Below are 19,912 nucleotides of genomic sequence, written 5' to 3'. Positions count from 1 at the left end.
TAATATGATTAATTGAACTTAAATTTATCATGAACTTAGTCATGGTAGTATTTTGCAAATTATAGATCAATAGCTCGCGTTGTTGCTTCCCTGTGTTTATTTTGATATGTTCCTAGAGAAAATTGTGTTGAAAGATGTTAGTAGCAATGATGCGGATTGGATTCGTGATCTGAGGATTATCCTCATTGCTGCACAGAAGAATTATGTCCTTGATGCACCGCTAGGTGACAGACCTATTGCAGGAGCAGATGCAAACGTTATGAACGTTTAGCTAGCTCAATATGATGACTACTTGATAGTTTAAGTGCACCATGCTTAACGGCTTAGAATCGGGACTTCAAAGACGTTTTGAACGTCATGGACCATATGAGATGTTCCAGGAGTTGAAGTTAATATTTCAAGCAAATACCCGAGTTGTGAGATATGAAGTCTCCAACAAGTTCTATAGCTAAAAGATGGAGGAGAATCGCTCAACTAGTGAGCATGTGCTCAGATTGTCTGGGTACTACAATCGCTTGAATCAAGTGGGAGTTAATCTTCCAGATAAGATAGTGATTGACAGAATTCTCTAGTCACCATCACCAAGTTAGTAGAACTTCGTGATGAACTATAATATGCAAGGGATAACGGAAACAACTCCCAAGCTCTTCGTGATGATGAAATCAATGAAGGTAGAAATCAAGAAAAACATCAAGTGTTGATGGTTGATAAGACCACTAGTTTCAAGAAAAGGGCAAAGGGAAGAAGGGGAACTTCAAGAAGAACGGCAAGCAAGTTGCTGCTCAAGTGAAGAAGCCCAAGTCTGGTCCTAAGCCTGAGACTAAGTGCTTCTACTGCAAAGGGACTGGTCACCGGAAACGGAATCACCCCAAGTGATTGGCGGATAAGAAGGATGGCAAAGTGAACATAAGTATATTTCATATACATGTTATTGATGTGTACTTTACTAGTGTTTATAGCAAATCCTAAGTATTTGATACTAGTTCAGTTGCTAAGATTAGTAACTCGAAACGGGAGTTGCAGAATAAACAGAGACTAGTTAAGGGTGAAGTGACGATGTGTGTTGGAAGTGGTTCCAAGATTGATATGATCATCATCGCACACTCCCTATAATTTCGAGATTAGTGTTGAACCTAAATAAGTGTTATTTAGTGTTTGCATTGAGCATGAATATGATTTGATCATGTTTATTGTAATACGGTTATTCATTTAAGTAAGAGAATAAATTGTTGTTCTGTTTATATGAATAAAACCTTATATGGTTACACACCCAATGAAAATAGTTCGCTGGATCTCGATCGTAGTGATACGCATAATCATAATATTGAAACCAAAAGATGCAAAGTTAATAATGATAGTGCAACTTATTTGTAGCACTGTCGTTTAGGTCATATTGGTGTAAAGCGCATGAAGAAACTCCATGCTGATGGGCTTTTTGAATCACTTGATTATGAATCAGTTGATGCTTGCGAACCATGCCTCATGGGCAAGATGACTAAGACTCTGTTCTTCGGAACAATGGAGCGAGCAACAGATTTGTTGGAAATCATACATACTGATGTATGTGGTCCGATGAATATTGAGGCTCGCGACAAGTATCATTATTTTCTGATCTTCACAGATGATTTGAGCAGATATGAGTATATCTACTTGATGAAACATAAGTCTGAAACATTTGAAAAGTCCAAAGAATTTCAGAGTGAAGTGAAAAATCATCGTAACAAGAAAATAAAGTTTCTACGATCTGATCGTAGAGAAGAGTATTTGAGTTACGAGTTTGGCCTTCAGTTAAAAACAATGTGAAATAGTTTCACTACTCATGCCACCTGGAACACCACAATGTAATGGTGTGTCCGAATGTCATAACCGTACTTTATTGAATATAGTGCAATCCATGATGTATCTTACCGATCTACCACTATCGTTTTGGGGTTATGCATTAGAGATAGCTGCATTCACGTTAAATAGGGCACCATCAAAATCCGTTGAGACGACGCCTTATGAACTGTGGTTTAGCAAGAAACCCAAGTTGTCGTTTCTTAAAGTTTGGGGCTGCGATGCTTATGTGGAAAAGTTTCATCCTGATAAGCTCGAACCCAAATCGGAGAAGTGCGTCTTCATAGAATACCCAAAGGAAATTGTTGGGTACACCTTCTATCACAGATCCGGAGGCAAGATATTCGTTGCTAAAAATGGATCCTTTCTGGAGAAGGAGTTTCTCTCGAAAGAAGTGAGTGGGAGGAAAGTAGAACTTGATGAGGTAACTGTACCTGCTCCCTTATTGGAAAGTAGTTCATCACAGAAATCAGTTCCTATGACAAATACACCAATTAGTGAGGAAGCTAATGATATTGATCATAAAACTTCAGATCAGGTTACTACAGAACCTCGTAGGTCTTCCAGAGTAAGATCTGCACCAAAGTGGTGTAGTAATCATGTTCTGGAAGTCATGTTACTAGACCATGATGAACCTACGAACTATGAGGAAGCGATGATGAGCCCAGATTCCGCGAGATGGCTTGAGGCCATAAAATCTGAGATATGATCCATGTATGACAACAAAGTATGGACTTTGATTGACTTGCTCGATGATCAGCAAAGCCATGTTAAATAAATGGATCTTCAAGAGGAAGACGGACACTGATAGTAGTGTTACTATCTACCAAGCTCGACTTGTTGCAAAAGTTTTTCAACAAGTTCAAGGTGTTGAATACGATGAGGTTTTCTCACTCGTATCGATGCTTAAGTCTATCCGAATCATGTTAGCAATTGCCGCATTTTATGAAATCTGGCAAATGGATAAACAAAACTAAATTCCTTAATGGATTTAATAAAGAAGAGTTGTATACGATGCAACTAGAAGGTTTTGTCAAATCCGAAAGGTGCTAACAAAATGTGCAAGCTCCAGCGATCCATCTATGGACTGGTGCAAGCATCTCGGAGTTGGAATATACGCTTTGATGAGTTGATCAAAGCATATAGTTTTATACAGACTTGCGGTGAAGCCTGTATTTACAAGAAAAGTGAGTGGGAGCACTACAACATTTCTGATAAGTATATGTGATTGATATATTGTTGATCGGAAATAATGTAGAATTATTCTGTAAAGCATAAAGGAGTGTTTGAAAGGAATTTTTCAAAGAAAGACTTCGGTGAAGCTGCTTACATATTGAGCTTCAAGATCTATAGAGATAGATCAAGACGTTTGATAAGTTTTTTCAATGAGTACATACCTTGACAATATTTTGAAGTAGTTCAAAATGGAGCGGTCAAAGAAAGAGTTCTTGCCTGTATTACAAGGTGTGAAGTTGAGTAAGACTCAAAGCCCGACCACGGCAGAAGATAGAAAGAGAATGAAAGTCATTCCCTATGCCTTGGCCATAGGTTCTATAAAGTATGTCATGTTGTATACCAGATCTATTGTATACCCTGCACTGATTTGGCAAGGGAGTACAATAGTGATCTAGGAGTAGATCACTGGACAACGGTCAGAATTATCCTTAGTAAAATAAGGATATGTTTCTCGATTATGGACGTGACAAAAGGGTTCGTCGTAAACGGTTACGTCGATGCAAGTTTTTGACACTGATCCAGATGATTCTAAGTCTCAATCTGGATACATATTGAAAGTGGGAGCAATTAGCTAGAGTAGCTCCGTGCAGAGCATTGTAGACATAGAATTTTGCAAAATACATACGGATCTGAATTTGGCAGGCCCGTTGACTAAGATTCTCTCACAAGCAAAACATTATCACACCTTAGTACTCTTTGGGTGTTAATCACATAGCGATGTGAACTAGATTACCGAATCTAGTAAACCCTTTGGGTGTTGGTCACATGACGATGTGAACTATGGGTGTTAATCACATGATGATGTGAACTATCGATGTTAATCACATGGTGATGTGATCTAGATTATTGACTCTAGTGCAAGTGGGAGACTGAAGGAAATATGCCCTAGAGGCAATAATAAAGTTATTATTTATTTCCTTATTTCATGATGAATGTTTATTATTCATGCTAGAATTGTATTAACCGGAAACATAATACATGTGTGAATACATAGACAACCAGAGTGTCACTAGTATGCCTCTACTTGACTAGCTCGTTAATCAAAGATGGTTATGTTTCCTGACCATGAACAATGAGTTGTTATTTGAGTAACGAGATCACATCATTAGTTGAATGATCTGATTGACATGACCCATTCCATTAGCTTAGCACCTGATCGTTTAGTATGTTGCTATTGCTTTCTTCATGACTTATACATGTTCCTATGACTATGAGATTATGCAACTCCTGTTTGCCGGAGGAACACTTTGGGTGCTACCAAACGTCACAACGTAACTGGGTGATTATAAAGGAGCATTACAGGTGTCTCCAAAAGTAGATGTTGGGTTGGCGTATTTCGAGATTAGGATTTGTCACTCCGATTGTCGGAGAGGTATCTCTGGGCCCTCTCGGTAACACACATCACATAAGCCTTGCAAGCACTGCAACTAATATGTTAGTTGTGAGATGATGTATTACGGAACGAGTAAAGAGACTTGCCGGTAACGAGATTGAACTAGGTATTGGATACCGACGATCGAATCTCGGGCAAGTAACATACCGATGACAAAGGGAACAACGTATGTTGTTATGCGGTCTGACCGATAAAGATCTTCGTAGAATATGTAGGAGCCAATATGGGCATCCAGGTCCCGCTATTGGTTATTGACCAGAGACGTGTCTCGGTCATGTCTACATTGTTCTCGAACCCGTAGGGTCCGCACGCTTAAGGTTACGATGACAGTTATATTATGAGTTTACATGTTTTGATGTACCGAAGGAGTTCGGAGTCCCGGATGAGATCGGGGACATGACGAGGAGTCTCGAAATGGTCGAGACGTAAAGATTCATATATTGGATGATATGGTTAGGCCAAGGGGTCAAGCCCATGAGGCTTTAGGTCGGTGCAAAAGGAGTTTTGCGGAGGCCAGGGGGCCAAACGCCGGAGACCCTGGCGTCTGGCCCTGGGCCAGACGCCGAGGCCCATGGCGTCTGGGCCAGACGCCAAGGATTGTGGCGTTTGGTCCTGGAGTCCGAGTGGGACTCTTGCCTTTCGGGCAAAACCGACTTTGAGGAGGCTTTTGCTCCAAGTTTCGACCCCGGGGCTCAACATATAAATAGAGGGGCAGGGCTAGCACCAAAGACACAACAAGTTGATCCACGTGATCTATTCCTTAGCCATGTGCGGTGCCCCCTGCCACCATATACCTCGATAATACTGTAGCAGAGTTTAGGCGAAGCCCTGCTGCTGTAGTTCATCAAGATCGTCACCACGCCGTCGTGCTGACGGAACTCTTCCCCGACACTTTGCTGGATCGGAGTCCGGGGATCGTCATCGAGCTGAACGTGTGCTCGAACTCGGAGGTGCCGTAGTTTCGGTGCTTGATCGGTTGGATCGAGAAGACGTACGACTACTTCCTCTACGTCGTGTCATTGCTTCCGCAGTCGGTCTGCGTTGGGTACGTAGATAATACTCTCCCCTCGTTGCTATGCATCACATGATCTTGCGTGTGCGTAGGAAATTTTTTGAAATTACTACGAAACCCAACATCACCGCCCCCTACTATTCCCACCGCTGGCCAGGCCCTGTGGCGACGGCAGCCTCACACCACAGCCGAACCAGTGAACCCTCGTACTCCTCTCCGAGCGGGCTTCCACTGCCGCGTCTTCCCCGGCTCCCCGTCGTCCCCTTCCTAGGCCTTGCTGTCGTCCACTGCCGTGGTGCTCTCGGCGTGGCTTGGTCAACGTGGTCAAGGATCGACTTCCATCGGACATGGACTGTACGTGGAGAGGCTGACAGTTGGGTCCACGGCCGCAGCAAAGAAGTGCCTCCTTATTACGCGGAAAATAATGATTCCTCCACCTCACAGCTGGGACCCAACGGACGGGCCACTGTATTTCGCAAAAAAACATTTCCCCCTCACTGCTGGGACCCACCAGCTACATCTTCGCACGCAAGGAAGTGCGTCTGAAAAAAAACGATTCGCCCCCTGACTGCTGGGACCCACCAGCTACATCTTCGCACGCAAGGAAGTGCGTCCGTAAAAAAACGATTCGCCCCCTGATTGCTGGGACCCACCAGCCACACCTTCGCACGCAAGGAAGTGCGTCCAGGCAAAAAAAACGATTCGCCCCCCTGACTACTGGGACCCACCCGCTACATCTTCGCACGCAAGGAAGTTCCTGACAGTCGGGACCCACCTGGTCGAAGCGTACGTAGCGTTGTCATTCTGGCCGCGAACGTGTACGTACATATATATTGGTCGATGTAGAGGCGCGCACGTGTCGTAGTAGAGGTGCGCACATAGCATGTACATGTACGTACAACGGCCAGTGCGCAAGAAAGAAAATACGGCCACGTATGTGTACATACGGGCAAGGTCTCGAACGCCTACTCACGCATATATACGTACGGCCAGGGCTCGTGTACATTGGCTGGGTCGGAACAAAGAAACAGCGTTGTCATCGTGTTCATGAGGAGCCAACCGGCTGGGTCAGAACGGAAAGCGTGGCCGTGTTCATCGGGAGGGCTTGGATGGAACAGGCGATGGAAACGAGGCCTGGCATACCGTAGAATGGAGGAAACGGCCTTGTGTTCGACCGGCCACGTTCGAAACGGGATCCTGTTCATCGGGAGCGGTGTGGCATACAGTAAATGGAGGAAACGAACCTCCTACGGTCGAAACGGGGGTCCTGTTGATCGGGAGGGATGTGGCGTATCACAAAACGGACGAAACGGACTTGTGTTGGAGCGCTACAGTCGAAACGGGGGTCCTGTTCATTGGGAGGGGTGTGGCGTACCGCAAAACGGGACTCCATGGGATACTGTTCATCTCCACCGTTGACCTCCTCCAGCCTCCACGGGCTACTGTTCATCCACAGTTGACCTCCTCCAGCCTCCACCTGCGACTGTTCATCCACGGGCTCCTGTTCATCCAGCCTCCACCGCGCGCTAATCCACCGGCTACTGTTCAACCACCCTCTCCACGGGCTCCTGTTCAACCACCCCTCCACAGGCTACTGTTCATCCACCCCTCCATCATCTACTATTCATCCAGCCCTCCACGGGGTCGTCCTGTTCATCCAGCCCTCCACGGGGTCCTGTTCATCCAACCCCAACTGGCTCGATCGATCGGGGTCCTGTTCATCCAGAGGCAACGCCACGGGTCCTGTTCATCCACTCCCAGCGCTCACTGTTCATCCACCCCCCCCCCCCCGCAATGCTCACTGTTCATCCAAAGAGGTAGCATCGATCGCCTTCAGTTAGCAGCAGTAGCGAAGGAATCGATCGCTCGGGTTCAGTAACGCGTAGCCTGCAGTGCAATCGCTCGGGTTCAGTTAGAGCCCAACGCCTCGCTCGGGTTCAGTTAGAGCCAATGCCTCGCACACACGCGCGTACGTGTACGAGAGAAACGTGCATCGCTTAGCACCCGACCTCCCACCGTAACCGGCAACTCCCCGAAATTTTCCTCGCCCTCGCTTCTACCACGTTTTTTCCGTCATGGACGGCCCAAAGAATGTCATGTAGCTGCGTCTCTGGCCCGCCCAGGACGAAAAGCCCATTTTCTGTCATGAGTGTTTGTCATAGAAGTAGGAGCCCACCACATCTATGATGATACCGGGTTTTGTCACAATTATCATCATAGAAGTGTCATATGTATGACAGAAAAAAAAATTCGTTCGGCCCAAAATGTCACGGATGTGTCTTTTTTTGTAGTGTTTATTGCCGAATTAGAGGTCTGCCTAAGAAGGCTGCTCTGTACTTCTGCTGCGAGGGATGCAGTGTGCTCCTCCGTACGGAGCGAGCGCTCTGTGTTTCCATTAACTATTATAACTCCGTGAGGTCCTGGCATTTTGAGCTTGAGGTATGCATAATGCGGTACCACATTGAATCTAGCAAATGCGGTTCATCCGAGCAGTGCGTGGTAGCCACTGCGAAAAGGGATGATATCGAAGATTAATTTCTCACTTCGGAAGTTTTTCGGAGATCCAAGACTACTTCTAGTGTGATTGAACCCGTGCAACATGCCTCTACACCTGGTATAACCCCTTTGAAGGTGGTTTTTGTGGGTTTGATCCTTGAGGGGTCGATGCCCATTTTGCACACTGTATCCTGATAAAACAGGTTCAGGCTGCTGCCACCATCCATAAGGACTCGTGTGAGGTGGAATCCGTCAATGATGGGGCTGAGGACCAATGCGGCCAAATCGCCATGACGGATACTGGTAGGATGGTCCCTACGAGTGAAAGTGATCGGACATGAAGACGTCCCTTAGTGCACACTTCCGTTCCTGCTTGGGGATATGGGTTGCGTATATCATGTTCACCGTTTTCACCTGGGGAGTAAATTTCTTCTGCCCTCCTGTGTTCGGCGGTCGGGGCTCCTCGTCGTCATTGCTATGCAGCCCCTTTTCCTTGTTTTCGGCATTCACCTTGCCGGCCTGTTTGAACACCCAACATTCATTGTTGGTGTGGTTGGCTGGTTTATCGGGGGTGCCGTGAATTTGACACGAGCGATCGAGTATGCGGTCCAGACTGGACAGGCCCGGATTGTTTCTTTTGAATGGATTTTTCCGTTGACCGGACTTAGAGCCACTGAATCCAACATTGACTGTCGTGTCTTTGACGTTGTCGCCATTGTTGCGACGCTTGTGTCTGTTGCGTCGTGGCTTGCTGTTGCTATCTCTGGCATCTGAAGTGCCAAGATTTCTTGATGTGTTGTTGCTACGAGCCAGCCAGTTGTCCTCGCCCGCACAAAAGCGGGTCATAAGTGTTGTGAGGACTGCCATGGACTTCGGCTTCTCTTGGCCGAGGTGTCGGGAGAGCCACTCGTCGCGGATGTTATGCTTAAAGGACGCTAGGGCTTCGGCATCCAGACAGTCGACAATTTGGTTCTTTTCAGTTAGGAACAGAGTCCAGAATTTCCTGGCTGACTCTTCGGGCTGTTGGGTTATGTGACTTAAGTCGTCAGCATCTGGTGGTCGCACATAAGTGCCCTAGAAGTTGTCAAGGAATGCGTCTTTCAGGTTCTCCCAACTGCCAATAGAGTTTGCCGGCAGGCTATTCAGCCAATGTCGAGCCGGTCCTTTGAGTTTTAGTGGGAGGTACTTGATGGAATGTAGATCATCACTACAGGCCATGTGAATGTGGAGAAGGAAATCTTCAATCCATACCGCAGGGTCTGTTGTACCATCATATGATTCAATGTTGTCAGGACCCCGACTCAATGCCACATCGATCTAGCATGTAACACCTCATATCACTTTGCGGCCTCACGCACGGTATTCCCACGGGTGTCGCCTTACCTTTGCCCGGGACCGTTTGCGCCTTTTGGCACACGTATATGATAGTGTCGCTAGCATCCATATGATAAGGAGCCCGGGCTGACATGGCTAGTCGTAAACCCAAAGTGGCACAAACTTACAGGGACATGCATCCATGACCCAGCATCGAACGTGTCGGTCATCAGCGAGTGAATCCGGGCTGTAGCACTAGGCTAGCAGGACTTCGGTAAACCGGGCTGTAGCGGGCTAACAGGACTCCGGTATTCATCGCGTGACATTTCCCCGAGGGGACAGACACAGGAACGAAGAAGGACACATGCCGGCCAGCCTAAGTGTTCCGGAGCAGTAGCAAGCTACCATGGCTCAGTGGAAGCACTAGGAGACATTTCCCGATAAGAGAGGCTACTAAGGATAAACAACTAGATAATCAGATCCCACACATACCAAGCATTTCAATAACATACACACAATATGCTTGATATGTGCAAATACAACATGGCATCACAACATGACTCTACAACTCAATTATTTTATTCAATAGGCTCCAAGGAGCGAGATATTACAAACATGGGTCTCTCGACCCAGCATTCAGAGCATACAATTCAAAGCACAAGCGGAAGCTTAACATGTCTGAGTACAGACATCTACAAATGAAAAAGGCTGAGAAGCCTGACTATGTCCTGCCGAGGGCACAAGATTGTAGCTGAGGTAACAAGCTAAACATCGAAGTCCACGCGGAACTACTAGTGAGACTGAAGTCTCTCTGCAAAAACATAAAATAGGCAAACGTGAGTACAAATGTACCCAGCAAGACTTACATCAGATATAACTACATATGCATCATTATCAACAAAGGGGATGGTGGGGTTTAACTGCAGCAAGCCAGCTTTGACTCGGTGGCTATCTTGAACTACGACTGCAAGCGACTCTTTGAGGTGGCGCACACGAGTCCACATATTCACCATATCAATACACCACTATGGATCCGCTCCCGTCTCCCTACGAGAACGCCATCCATAGCACTCACGCTTATCTTGCGCATTTTAAAGTATCCACTTTCACTTGTCTATGAACTGTACAGGCAACCCAGAAGTCCTTTACCGCGGACACAACTATTCGAATAGATAATGTTAACCCTGCAGGGGTGTACTTCTTCATACATGTTTCCACCACTTAGCGTCTGCACACGACATGTGCTCGGCAGACTTCAAGCGAAAGCCGACGTGGGTGTAGACCACGACCTACCTAAACACTCAAGTCTCTAGTCCAGGTTTATCGCCTATTCAGGTTCCATCCGCAGGGAGTCCGGCCGAGGTTTCCACATATGGCCCCGAACGATGTGTACAGGGTTCCGCGACACCAAACGGGCGCCCGGTATACCCGGCCACGTGCCTACCGCATCACAGCCCACCCCTCGGGTCAGCGCTGCCCACGGCCTCCAGCATACTACAAACACCAGAAACTACTTTCAACTCTTGGACAGAGGACAAGGGTGATTAAGAAGTCGAGCGGGGTCATATTTCAGGGCCCAATGCATGGTAGTAGCCGAATCATGGATCACAAACACAGAACTCAGTTCTTGAGGACGGTTTCAATGAGACAACCCACCATGTACTCCTACATGGCTTCTCACCGCTACCTTTACCAAATCATGTTCACACACTGAGCTCACACATAGTAGGACATGTTCACACACCTCTGATTCATTCCTGATGAATCAGACCTGACTCAACTCTAAGCAGTAGCAGGCATGACAAACAAACATGAATGAGTAGGCACAACAGGGCTCAAACAACTCCTACTCATGCTAGTGGGTTTCATCTACTTACTGTGGCAATGACAGGTCATGCAGAGGATAAAGGGTTCAACTACCGCAACAAGTAACAGATGAATCGTTGTTGTCCTAATGCAATAAAAGAGAGCAGGAGCGAGAGAGTAGGATTGTATCGGAATGAACAAGGGGGTTTTGCTTGCCTGGCACTTCTGAAGATAGCATTGAGTCTTCATCAGTGTCAACGATCACAACGTCGGTATAACGTCTACCGAGGGGGAACAACACCGGCAAACAGAGAAGAAACATGATCAATGCAATGCACAATATGATGCATGCTATGACATGGCAATATGAGTGTGTTGGCCTGATGCAACTACAACCAGATGGGTTTGAACCATTTTGAATCAAAGATTCAAGTTTCAAGCTCATGCATGGTCATTATTAGTGCTTTATATTGTTCTGCACTAAACAGCAGGTTAACTTGTTTAAACATGCATGAAACTAGTACAGATGGATAGATTGGATTTTTCTGATCATTTTTCATATATAATTTATTTGATTTGGAGCTATGGTTGATTTTCTATGATTTTTAGAAGTTTGCAACAATTTCTAGAAATTTTCTAAATAAAAATAAATCCAGAAATTAGTTATTGCATTAGCAGTGCATCAGAGTGTCGTCAGGGGGTCAACGTGGGCATCCTGGTCAACCTGACCAGTGGGTCCCGCTTGTTAGTAGCTAATTAGACTAACTAATTTTGATTAAACCTAAACTAGGTTAATTAGCAGAGGGCCCCACCTAGTCAACTAAGTCAGCGGGGTCAAACCCGCCGGTCAACGGGTCAAAGCCTGCCGGCGTTTAGCCGCCGGCGAGGCCAGACGCGACGGCGTGTTGCGGGATTTGCCCACAGGGCTCCATTTGCTACGCGGAGAGCAGCTATGGGCAGCTGGTGCTCGCCCGCATCCAGCCGTGGTGATGGCTTGGCCGGGAAGTGGCCGGAGCATCGTCGGCGACGAGTTTGGCAGAGGCCGAAGCTCGGGCCAGCTCGTGCGCGTGTCTGCAGTGGCCTAGGTGGTGTGGCGCTAGCATCTACGGCTCCTACGCGTTGCGGGGAGTGTGACGGGCACAAGCCCGTGACCAAATGGTCACCGGAGCAGCGCCGACGACGTGGTCAGGCGATGGCGCATTCGGGCACAAGAGACGCGGCGTCTACTGTATTCTAGGGGCGAAACAGAAAGCACGGGGAGGTTCAGAAGCTCACAGAGAAGCCGCAGGGATGGTCAGCATGCTCGGGGAAGGCTCGGTGCGGTCGGAACAGCGACGGCGATCTGGGGCGGCCCGAGGTTGAAGACGACGGCGGCGGGGATGATGCAGGGGCTCCGGCGTCGTGCGGCTTGGCTAGTCGACGTAGTCGACAACGACGAACCATCCGGACACGGTGAGAGGGCGCGGGAACGGCGTTGGACGCGGCTGCGGCGAGCGGCAGCGACGGTGACGTCTCTGGCGACGTTGGGGAGGGCGAGGGAGAGGAGCCAGAGGGGAGGGCGAGTGTCTGCGAGGTCGGGGAGAGAGAGAGGGTTCGTCCCACGTCAACAGCTGGACGAGGGGAGCGGCGAGGCGGCGGGCAGCTGCGTGGCACGCATGCTGTGCTCGCCGTCGAGCAGCTGCCTGCCTGCCTGGCCAAGCCAAGCAGCTCGCTGGAGCGGTGGCTGGGCTGGGCCGGCAGGTGGGCCTGCTGGGTGGCGCCAGGTAAGACTTTCTCTTTTGTTTCTGTTTTTTTAATATTCTGTAGGTTTGTTGCATTTCTAAAAATACCTAGGCAACTCCAAAAATCACCAAACTGCACCTGGTCCTTAGTTGGAATATTTCCAGCATGGAACATTTTAGTTTGGGATTATTTGAGCATTTTAAATATTTTATATAATTTAAATGCCCAAATTCAAATAGTTAGAGATTTAATCCAGTGACCTTAGAGTGACCTAGAAATCTGTGCATCACTTCTGACAGTGGTTTAGGACCAAGGCAAAGGTGATGAACATTTTAGAAGGGCATTTCAGGTTCATTGAAAATATTTTTAGTAAACCCTAGTTGGATTCAGAGGGTTCTGGGGGTTCTGTCTTCCCCATTTCAAATTTCTGATGAAAGGTAAACATGATGCAACACTCTAATGCATGGACTAGCTAGGATGTGACAACTCACCCCCACTAAACAAGAATCTCGACCCGAGATTCAAGCGTAGGGTAAGACGAAGGGGAAACGCAACCTAACACAATCCTCATGATCCAGGTTGCCCTTCATAAGAACATTGATTCGATCACCATCATTGACTCGATGTCTTCCTCCAGGAACTCCTACCAATATGACCACAAGAGGGAAAAGAAACTCTAGAAGGATCGATCTTCTCAAAGATCGAGCAACTCATGATCAACTCACGGAATGAGACATAGAAAGATCTCACGAGCTAAGACACGAAGCATACATCCATAGGAATGGGGTGAAGCAGATGACGAAGGTTCACTAGGTAGACAACAATTTTCATGCTTAAGAAGGTGGTGAACGGTTGTCAACATAGCGAGGAGTTGAGTTGCCATGATACTATTACGAGACATCTTGGAGGAGGGTGATTCGTAGAATTATTACCTTAAGTGGCAAAAAGAATTACCTTTGATATAGAGATCATTGAGACTCTCTATATCAGCCTAAGGCAAATCACATCAATCATTTGGCAGAGTTCGAAGGAATGGCATACCCAGACTAGAATGGATGATGTGGATTACCTTGTTGAAGACAACACAAGGGATAATTTGCTTATCACCGAAAATGGAAGGGACCCATGGTAGAATGGCACATTGGCGGTGCAAGCTGGGAACAAAATGCAAATACTGGGAATGATTCTGGTAACTGGGGAGGAACCCCATCAGTAGAGAGTGAATCCACTGTTTGAAAGGGTTATAGCATAACCGAGGAAACTGAGAGCACTATGTAATTAATGCCGACGATAAAACCTAGCACTTACGCGTGCTCTCAAGAACTTGAGCATTTCCATATTCATCAAGGTTTACCAATATCCATGTCAAGAATCCTGGCAACACAACGTACTACCATGATGAATACCGGTGGAAGAGATGCAGATGCAAAGGAAGATAACACCGTCTTAGATTTCACCTTGGCGAGGCCAAGGTAACAAAATCTAGATGATCGACCGAGAGACATTTAGCACTCCGCTTCTAATGTTCTCCTTGATGTGCTAGCGTAACCCATTTACATGGTTTGGTATCTAGAACATCAAGTAAAAGGTCAGACTTCGGGAGCATAAGAATCCGTAAGGATTAACTACAGAGGTAAATCCTACAAAATCCTCATGGGGAGGTGGCCAACTTCCTCAATCAAGATACTACAACAAGAGGTCTTCCGGCTGGGTGTGTTGGTCACGACATCCAGTTTACCGGGTTACAGAGAGACCAATATTATAATTCTTGGGACACGTTCCAACCATCATATCTGCCTGAGATTCAGATCTGGCTGGTGTCAGGATATTCCAGACTCCTCAAGTCTAGAAAGAAAATTAAAGTTTGCAACACAAATCGACGAGATGGCGTCGCGGGAATCTCGGGGAATGAACTACGATAGCAAGCTCCAAAACATGAGCTGGTTCTGCTACAAACATGTGGACACGCTGCCTCGGGCAGGCATGACCAAGTAGTAGTCTTATAATAAAACACTACCGAGTTCAGGAGGGGAACCATCATCGAGGATAACGGAATCTTGTACAAATCCGTCTGGTAACTTCAGGACTAGCACATATAACTTATTATCCTTGAACAAATCAATCAGTGGCTTGGTGTGCTAGGGACACATGTGGAATGAAGGTTGCAAATCTCCAACCCATAGAATACTTCGCACGTATGCATGACTGATTTGGAATGATTCCAAAGGAAGCAACACTGACTTCCTCGAATGCACGGCGGCAACTTGCATCAAATGCACATGAATTAGAGGAAATCACTTCTTTCATCCGAACATATGCTTCATGAACTAACATGAAGTAATGCTTTCAAAAGTTTCCAATACTAGCTTAATGTTTAGCAAAATCATGGAGAAGGTAGTGGTGTTGCTGATGGGCTCAACAACAATTCATCCAGGTTTCCATGAAGATGGAATTCCATAATCATGTGAACAAGTGATAGCATTGGTCAGACCCAGGGATATAATGGTGTATGCTCGAGGGATCAACCACGAGTAAGACAACATTAGGAACATCATTGGTTCTGATTTGGTTTGAGGATAGTCCACACTCAAATCAAAGTTTCGGTAAGACAATAGATCCAATAGTTGACCATGAGGATCAATCAATGAAGATATCATCTTCCTTCAACACACGCACAAAGAGATATCCCTTAAAATGAACTAAGCCAGGAAAGCTTTTATCTTCCAACTCTCCAAGTTGTTGTTTAGCTTAACCAACTAGCTCTGGGTACCCACACAGATTCTTGGAGAAGGGGTGGTTTATAAGAAACCTACTTGATCACGAACTCAACACAGCGGTCAGGTGACAACCTGGTTATACTTCCGAGAAGATATACGGAAAATCATGAACCACCGATATGTTACTAAGATCGGGAACAATCTTGCTTTTCAGGGCAAGACGATATGATCAAATAAGCAAGGATTGAATAATCCTAACTCATTGATCGAAGAGTGCACCAGAAATAAGGACTAGGTAGCACAATCTATCTTAGAATGGTGATTCAATAACCAACACGCTAAGAATGAGAATATTGTCCATTTACTACCAAGCAACGAGTTGCTCTGAGTATTGATTTCACACATCAAAGTTCACCTGTCGGCATTCCAGTTGCAACAACACGGGAGCCGAGAAATGACTAATGAGGGCGAGAAGTATCACTGTATCAAGAATTCATAGGAGGGTGTGCAATTCCCATGATATTCTTGATATAAAGATGGTAACACTCCAAGGTGGAACAGAACAAAAACTGGATTAGTATTTTGATCTACGGAGTATGACTACTTTGACCCAATCCTAGATATGGATGAGGTACTGGAGTTCATTTCTCCTAGTCATTCCGGAATAAAATGGCTTGACGGACCACAAGAATAATAGGCATCGATGAACGAATGCATGCATACTCTTGACTATCAATTGATAGACGAGGGTCGGAAGACAACTAAAGCGGGACAACTCAAAGGAACATACGGTTTTCTGAGTTGTGGATGCATAGATTAGTATGTTGAACCAAGTTCAACAAATTTCTTCCGGATAACCCATGCAGAAAAGTTGAACTGGCAGAGTCGCAATATAGAATAGAGAACCCATCGAGAGCACTCCTGTTATGATCTTTTGATCCAACAAACTACTGCCATAAGTGGTTCATAGTATTTGGAAGAAGGAAAATACCATGGACCTCGAGGACTAATGCAAAGGTTACTAATTTCCTAAAGGAACTAGCAAACACTATCAACATGAGGTAAATGGGGTGAATCTCGGGTTCAGAACCCAGAAATAGAATGCCTACTAACTAAATGGCATCACGGGATGCTTTCGATAATGACGGCCAGAATCATCACACTGGAAACACAGATCATGGCTAGACCACTAGATGATCCCCTAAAACACCTAGGGTTATAATATTAACTCCAACATATGTGTCGAGGCAATAAAGTACCTCAACTCACTAATTTGTGTGATTAATCTGACCAAAGGGACATCGGGAACGGGAAGAAGGGATTTGCAAATGCATCAGACTGTTTAGAAACCTGGGATGACTCGGACAGCATAACGGCTGTAAATGCTCAAAAAGATTTGAGACATGCTACAAAAATGGTGGCGTAACCACTCAGAAGCACAATATCAAGGTTTCGAGATCAACAGTTAACATACAGAGGTAGAAACTGAACTGAGGCTTAAATCCAACAATCTTATGGTCTACTGATTAGTAACACGTGATCCTGATAGAAAGAAGAGAAAGCCTAGTTCCTTAACCCCGTAGGAAAGATAAGATGACTCAGATCAGAAGGGCATAAGGTATAAGGAGTAAAAAGAACCTTACGTTCCATCCCACAATCAATTCCCTTATATAACTAAAGAATTTCTAGACTCAACTTCGACCAGTTTGGCTTGGAGAACCTACAGGCAGTCAAGCTCTGATACCAAAGCTGTCAGGACCCCGACTCAATGCCACATCGATCTAGCATGTAACACCTCATATCACTTTGCGGCCTCACGCACGGTATTCCCACGGGTGTCGCCTTACCTTGCCCGGGACCGTTTGCGCCTTTTGGCACACGTATATGATAGTGTCGCTAGCATCCATATGATAAGGAGCCCGGGCTGACATGGCTAGTCGTAAACCCAAAGTGGCACAAACTTACAGGGACAGGCATCCATGACCCAGCATCGAACGTGTCGGTCATCAGCGAGTGAATCCAGGCTGTAGCACTGGGCTAGCAGGACTCCGGTAAACCGGGCTGTAGCGGGCTAACAGGACTCCGGTATTCATCGCGTGACATTTCCCCGAGGGGACAGACACAGGAACGAAGAAGGACACATGCCGGCCAGCCTAAGTGTTCCGGAGCAGTAGCAAGCTACCATGGCTCAGTGGAAGCACTAGGAGACATTTCCCGGTAAGAGAGGCTACTAAGGATAAACAACTAGATAGTCAGATCCCACACATACCAAGCATTTCAATAACATACACACAATATGCTCGATATGTGCAAATACAACATGGCATCACAACATGACTCTACAACTCAAGTATTTTATTCAATAGGCTCCAAGGAGCGAGATATTACAAACATGGGTCTCTCGACCCAGCATTCAGAGCATACAATTCAAAGCACAAGCGGAAGCTTAACATGTCTGAGTACAGACATCTACAAATGAAAAAGGCTGAGAAGCCTGACTATCCAGATCCTGCCGAGGGCACAAGATCGTAGCTGAGGTAACAAGCTAAACGTCGAAGTCCACGCGGAACTACTAGTGAGACTGAAGTCTCTCTGCAAAAACATAAAATAGGCAAACGTGAGTACAAATGTACCCAGCAAGACTTACATCAGATCTAACTACATATGCATCATTATCAACAAAGGGGATGGTGGGGTTTAACTGCAGCAAGCCAGCTTTGACTCGGTGGCTATCCTGAACTACGACTGCAAGCGACTCTTTGAGGTGGCGCACACGAGTCCACATATTCACCATATCAATACACCACTATGGATCCGCTCCCGTCTCCCTACGAGAACGCCATCCATAGCACTCACGCTTATCTTGCGCATTTTAAAGTATCCACTTTCACTTGTCTATGAACTGTACAAGCAACCCAGAAGTCCTTTACCGCGGACACGGCTATTCGAATAGATAATGTTAACCCTGCAGGGGTGTACTTCTTCATACATGTTTCCACCACTTAGCGTCTGCACACGACATGTGCTCGGCAGACTTCAAGCGAAAGCCGACGTGGGTGTAGACCACGACCTACCTAAACACTCAAGTCTCTAGTCCAGGTTTATCGCCTATTCAGGTTCCATCCGCAGGGAGTCCAGCCGAGGTTTCCACATACGGCCCCGAACGATGTGTACAGGGTTCTGCGACACCAAACGGGCGCCCGGTATACCCGGCCACGTGCCTACCGCATCACAGCCCACCCCTCGGGTCAGCGCTGCCCACGGCCTCCAGCATACTACAAACACCAGAAACTACTTGCAACTCCTGGACAGAGGACAAGGGTGATTAAGAAGTCGAGCGGGGTCATATTTCAGGGCCCAATGCATGGTAGTAGCTGAATCATGGATCACAAACACAGAACTCAGTTCCTAAGGACGGCTTCAATGAGACAACCCACCATGTACTCCTACATGGCCTCTCACCGCTACCTTTACCAAATCGTGTTCACACACTTAGCTCACACACAGTAGGACATGTTCACACACCTCTGATTCATCCCCGATGAATCAGACCTGACTCAACTCTAAGCAGTAGCAGGCATGACAAACAAGCATGAATGAGTAGGCACAACAGGGCTCAAACAACTCCTACTCATGCTAGTGGGTTTCATCTATTTACTGTGGCAATGACAGGTCATGCAGAGGATAAAGGGTTCAGCTACCGCAGCAAGTAACAGATAAATCGTTGTTGTCCTAATGCAATAAAAGAGAGCAGGAGCGAGAGAGTAGGATTGTATCGGAATGAACAAGGGGGTTTTGCTTGCCTGACACTTCTGAAGATAGCATTGAGTCTTCATCAGTGTCAACGATCACAACGTCGATACAACGTCTACCGAGGGGGAGCAACACCGACAAACAGAGAAGAAACACGATCAATGCAATGCACAATATGATGCATGGTATGACATGGCAATATGAGTGTGTTGGCCTGATGCAACTACAACCAGATGGGTTTGAACCATTTTGAATCAAAGATTCAAGTTTCAAGCTCATGCATGGTCATTATTAGTGCTTTATCTTGCTCTGCACTAAACAGCAGGTTAACTTGTTTAAACATGCATGAAACTAGTACAGATGGATAGATTGGATTTTTCTGATCATTTTTCATATATAATTTATTTGATTTGGAGCTACGGTTGATTTTCTATGATTTTTAGAAGTTTGCAACAATTTCTGGAAATTTTCTAAATAAAAATAAATCTAGAAATTAGTTATTGCATCAGCAGTGCGTCAGAGTGACGTCAGGGGGTCAACGGGGGCGTCCAGGTCAACCTGACCAGTGGGTCTCGCTTGTCAGTAGCTAATTAGACTAACTAATTTAGTTAAACTAATCTGGTTAGT

Source organism: Triticum aestivum, chromosome 1B, assembly GCF_018294505.1.
Source record: "Triticum aestivum cultivar Chinese Spring chromosome 1B, IWGSC CS RefSeq v2.1, whole genome shotgun sequence".
Lineage (NCBI taxonomy): Eukaryota > Viridiplantae > Streptophyta > Magnoliopsida > Poales > Poaceae > Triticum > Triticum aestivum.
Note: the sequence above shows the minus strand (reverse complement) of the source record.